This window comes from Eutrema salsugineum, unplaced genomic scaffold (assembly GCF_000478725.1).
Source record: "Eutrema salsugineum unplaced genomic scaffold, Eutsalg1_0 scaffold_24, whole genome shotgun sequence".
Classification (NCBI taxonomy): Eukaryota; Viridiplantae; Streptophyta; class Magnoliopsida; order Brassicales; family Brassicaceae; genus Eutrema; species Eutrema salsugineum.
In genome coordinates this window covers 556,327-562,272 of record NW_006256797.1, presented here as the reverse complement: position 1 = coordinate 562,272, position 5,946 = coordinate 556,327, and the positions used below count along the sequence as shown (strand labels likewise).

Genomic DNA, 5,946 nt, shown 5'->3' with positions numbered 1-5,946 from the left:
TACCCTTTATGTCATCCAGAGAGTAGCCAATGGCTCTCCTATGTTTCCTTAACTCTTCTAACAACCTATGCTCTTGGTCCTCTAACAGCACATCATTGATAATGACAGGATAAGACTCATTGAGACCTAAGAAAGCATACCTGAGCCCCTTGGGAAGAGGTTTGAGTTCCAGCTGAGGTGCCTTAGACTCATTCCAATCAGCACTGAAGCTGTCTTGCTCACACGGCCCAGCATGCTCTTTCACCTTAGAACCCACGGCCATGATTGCTTGAACTGCTCCTTGGATTGTGTTTGAGCCTCTGATATCCAAGACCTCAGGTCCACTTTGTTCCAGTTCCAAAACCTTGCCTCAGGACCAAGTTCTCTTGCATTGTCCAAATACAGCTTGTATCCTTCACTTTCCTCTACTAAGAACCCATGGTCTCCTTGTTCTTGGGTTAAAGCAACTTGAAAAGGATCATCAGTATTCAGTTCCTCAAACAATTCATCAGCCAGTTGATCCATGGTTTCTACATAGAAGCATTTTCCTTCTATGGTGGGCTTCTTCATCATTTCATTAACATCAAACTTCGGCTTTTCAGAACCAAGTTGAAGCTCAATGATGCCACCTCTCACATCAATAATTGCTCCTGCCGTGGCCAAGAATGGTCTGCCCAAAATAAGAGGGTCAACAGGTTCCTCATCCATCTCTAGCACCACAAAGTCTGTAGGCACTTCAAAACCACCTATCTTTACTCGCAGATCCTCTAGCATTCCAACAGGTAACCTCACAGATCTATCAGCAAGGACAAGGGAGATTCTTTCTGAGTTAAAAGTTATAATGCCCAGCTTTCTGGCAGTGGAGAAAGGCATTAAGCTCACTGATGCACCCAAATAGCATATACACCCAGCAAACATCAGGGGACCTATAGCACAAGGGAGTGTGAAGCTCCCTGGATCAGTCAACTTCCTTGGAATTGACTTTCTCTGAATAATAGCACTGCACTCATGGCTCAATACCACCATACCTTGAAGCTCTTTAGTCTTGTTCAGAATAGCATCTTTCAAAAACTTACTCATCTTTGGCATCATTAGAAATGCATCAATGAGAGGCATTGTGAGTGGTGTCTCATTGAGAGCTTTCTCAAATACAGCTCTTACCTTGTCTACAAGCTGCTTCTTAAATCTCCCTGGAAATGGGAGCTTGGGTTGGTATGGAGGTGGTGGAACATATAGCTTCTCTGGTTCAGGTTCCTTTTCCACCTCTTTACCCTTTTCTTTCCTTAGTCTTTCAGCAAGTTGATCATCCTTTAAGGCTGCCTCCCCCTCAGTTTGATCATTGTCATCAATGATCACATTTTTGTGCTCAATACCAGGTAGCTCCTTGCCACTTCTCAGTGTAATGGCTTTAGCATACTCCTTGGTATTGGGTTCAGGCTTACCAGGTAGTTGGCCTTGGTTCCTTGAGCTAGACGCCTGATTTTGCTTCAATTCCTTGATGTCCTGCTGCATGGATGCATACTGGCTTGTAAACACTTGTTGACCCTGAAGCAGCTGTTGTAGAATCCCAACCATATCTGACCCCATCTGTGGCTGCTGGTGAACAGGTGCTGACTGAAACTGATGCTGAACCGGCGTCTGCTGCTGGAACTGTGGTGGACCAAACCCTGGTGGTGCCTTTGGCTGCTACTGTGAACTGAAACCAGAACTCTGAAGTGGTTGCTGATGCTGACTATAACCCTGATTCTGAGCAAACTGATTCTTTGGTTGAAAAGACCCTTGAAAGTTGTTCTTGGGAATAAAATTTTGTGGAGCTTCAGAGGTATGGTAGACTTGGTCTTGTGGGTTTGCAACATTGGGATTCCTGTAAGAGAGGTTCTGATTGGCATTGGCATACTGATATCTTTGGAACCTCTGATTCCCAATATAGTTTAGCTCCTCCTGAGTAAGACCTTCTTCACTGATGTTCTCAAAGCATTGAGAAGGTTCCTCATACTCTCCTACAAAGTGTTTTAAAGTCCTTCTCATACCTTTGATCCCTGCTTGAACTCTCACTCATATTGGCTCTATCAAAGTCTTCTCCATATGTATCCTTGCTCATTGCTAAGTTCTCAACCAGCTCTAAAGCAGCATGAATCTCCTTTCCCAGAAAGTTTCCATTGGAGGCAGTATCCAGCTGGTTCCTAATCTTGGGAAGAGCCCCTCTATAAAGTGTGCTGAGAAGAGAAGCTTCACTAAACCCATGGTGTGGGCACTGGTTGGTGTAGCTCCTGAATCTCTCATATGCTTCACCAAAACTCTCATTGCTATGTTGAGTGAAGCTGGAGATTTGGTTTCTTAGCTTTGATGTTCTTGAAGTTGAGAAGAACTTAGACAGAAATGCCTGCTTGCATTGCTCCCAGGTCTGAATGGAGCCTCTTGGGAGATTCTTCTCCCATTGGTTTGCTTTGTCACCAAGACTTAAGGGGAATAATCTGAGCTTGAAACTATCCTTAGATACTCCATTTATCTTTGTCAAGTCACAAACCTTATCAAATTGGTCCAAGAGGGATCTTCCATTGCCAATCCATGGAACTTGGAGTTTTTGACCATATTCAGCAAAGATGCCTTGACTTCAAAATTGTTGTTTTGCACAGGTGGTGCTTGAATTCCAGCTCCATACTGATAAGCATTGGTTATGTCATTCTCTCCTACATAGACCTGTCGCTGCTCATATCTCCTTTGTTGGTTTTGGAAGGGCTGTTGGTGGTGCACCTATTGTCTTTGCTGTACATTGGCCTGATGGCTTTGCTGATGAGCTGGAGCTTGTCCTTGGTGGACATAAGCTTGCTGTTGATGATCCTGTTCCTTCTGAACATTACCCTGATGGAATCCTTGACCAGCTCCATTACCAGCTCCATTACCCTGCTGCACCTGAGCCTGTTGCCCCTCTTGAGCCTGCGGCTCAATGTCAACCACATGCTGTCTTTGATCTTCCATATCAGCCTGATCAGTCTGTCATCCACGCCTATCCCTTCTCCTTCTTGGAACCAAAACATTAATGTTGTCATTTAAGGGGAAAGGTGGACCACAGCTTCTTGATCTGGACCTGGTGTTCATGCACCTGAAACTAACAACCAGAACTTGAAAGAAATTAGAAAACACAAAAGAAAATGCTTGATCTCAAGAAATGACACAATCTTAATGCTATCACACTTTGGCAACGGTTCCAACTGATAACTATAGTTTTCAATGCTCTAAATGAGGGGTTATCAATCCCTTTTGTCACTTTGCAGTACAAAGGGTATCAATCCATCATGTGTAGACACTAAGATGCAGGATCAGTTCTTAATTCAAGCCAAATGAGTGAGGTTTTGATGTTACTTCCACTAAACAAGCTTAAAACAAGAATTAAAGCTAATGATCAACTTAAACAAGCAAGTAAATAGACTAAATGAGATTAGAATGTATGTATGATAATGAGAAACGTCTTAGACATGATAGTGGATTAGGGTACCTTTGGTACTAAACTAATGAGCTAATGAATCATGTGATCAAGAAAACTATTCAACTTAAACATCATTAACTAAGCTAATCCTCTCATGAAGGCATTAACTTCTATGTTAAAACAGTTTCTAACCTAATCATCATTAGTGAAACATGAATTAACAAGCATTAAGAACCAGTTTAATCTGTCATTTAAGCATATAAACAATCATTCCCATGATGAAAAATACTTAAACCTCTAACAACCTTGGTTCAGGCATTTCATCAAACACTTTTGGTGCATGAAATGCCCAGAATCTAGACCACATATGATGTGTATGGATCTAGCATAGAGAACAGGTTGTAGAGAATGGAATATGTATGATCTAATCTCTAAGCTCACTAATCTACAACCTAAGCACCCTAATCTACATATCTAAGACCTTAATATAGGGATTACTCACTAATCATGATCAACACACTAAATCCTTTGCAAGATGTGTTGTTAATCATGATTAGAAGTGTGAAAATGAAGATGGATCAGATAGATGATGATAAGAAACAGCTTTAAACACTCAAAGATCCTTGATTCTCTCTTGATTCAAACTCCCAAAAGCAGATATTTCTCTTCTAAGGAGTTCTTTCACAAAAGAGGCAAGAAACAAGGAATAAAGCTGAAGTTCTTGGGGTAAAACCCTAAAAAACTATAGATAGGTCTTAAAACGAACCAGGTCAGCCCGGAACAAACCGGGTCTAACCCGGCTTTAATGGGTAAAATGACGAGTGTGCGAGTTGGTCAGGTGCTTCCCACGTCGCATGCCCAAGTCGCACAGCTACAGAAACAGTCTTCTGAGCCTTAAGTCCTTCAGCCTCAGCCGCATGCCCAACTAGGTGTATTCTGCGAGTCTTTGTGCGATTCAGTCTTTCTTTTCTTTAACTCGCATGACCAAGACGAAATCTGGGGAGAAAATGTGTGCGAGTTGGTCCTCCTTTAATCCCAAGTCGCATGCCCAACTCGCACAGGCCTAGAAAGAAGCTTCAGCAAGATAAGACTATGTAAGCCAAGCCGCATTCCTCTCTCAGTGTAAAACGCGAATCTTCATGCGGTTCAGTTCCCTTTGTTCCTTAACTTGCACAACCATGTAGCACCGGGCTTCAGAAATATGTGCGGGATGGTCTTCATCACTCCCAAGTCGCAAGCCCAAGTCGGTGTAAACAGCGAACATTTCTGCGGTTCAGTTCACTACTCGGCCAACTCGCATGACCAAGTCGCACATTTGTGGACTTAGTATTTTTCCTGCTCGGGAGCCTTTGACCTCATCCAGGGTTACCTTACCCGCACACCTCAACACGCAGCTCAAATTCCAGAAATTATCCTTCAGGCATTGCGAGTTAACCAAGTCGCAAGACTATCTCGTAGGCTTCAGGTCTCCTCGGACCACTTCACATTCGGGGGAGAGTAACTCCCATAATATTAGTTTAAATGGCGCGATTCTAACTTCAGTGGAAAGAGCACTCAGATATCTTCAACTTTGGTGAAGGAATCTTCGGCGCTTGTGATAACTAAGAGTTTTCAGGCTCTTAGAAGGGTTATCAATCCCCTTGTCAAAGTAGTATAAGGGGTGTCAAACCAAGCTTGTAAACGAGACACTAGCCTATGTCATTTGTTCACTTAAGTCAAGACAAGATGATAAAAGTTTGGTGACGATGATTAACAGGCAAATGAGCAATAAAGTTAAATAAAAGCAGAGATTTAAACTAATCAAGATGCAAATAACAAACAGGTGATTCAGATTATGGTAATGAATGATAAAGGCAGAAGCTTTAGACAGGATATTTGACTCGGGTGCTTCCAAGTTAGACTAAGGGGCTAATGAATCATTTTATCAAGTGATTTCATTTGACTTTGAACTCAAGGCACATTAATCTTCTCATGAAAGTATTAAACGTCTAAACTGATCCTCTTTCATACCAAAATCCCTTTTGAGAAGCACGAATCAGTCAGCAATAAGAATCGGTTCAAAAACGCCATTTAAGAGAACAAACTATCACTCTCGCGATGAAAGACTCTTAAACCCTTAACTGAGTGGTTCAGACATTTCTACAAACACTTCTGATGCGAGATATGTCTCAGATCTGAACCTCAAGTGATGTGCTTGGATCCAGCTTAGAGATCTCGTCGGTTAAGGAATGAAACATGCAAGACTAGACACCTAAACCCATTAATCCACCTTGAAAGCACCCTAATCTACCTATCTAAAGCCGCTTAAACGACTACTCACTGATCATAACGACCTCACTAAGTCCTTTGCAAGACGTGTAGCTAGTCATGATAAGGAGTTTGATGTTGGATGATAAAAGAAATAAAGAAAGAACAAGATTCTGATGCAAAAACGAGATATCGGATTAGATTAATCAAGTTTCACAAAAGAGGCAAGTTCTTAGAGCTAAAAACAGATAAGAGATAAGATAACTAGGTTTTTAGTCTCAAAATGTATTTAT

General features: G+C 41.9%; 1 non-coding gene across 1 annotated transcript; it reads left to right on the top strand.

Annotated features, from left to right (window-relative positions):
* Positions 1-2,216: 2,216 nt before the first annotated feature.
* On the top strand, positions 2,217-2,323 carry LOC112086056. Its single transcript, XR_002899280.1, has one exon. It is a non-coding gene; the product is annotated as a small nucleolar RNA R71 (small nucleolar RNA).
* Positions 2,324-5,946: the final 3,623 nt, after the last annotated feature.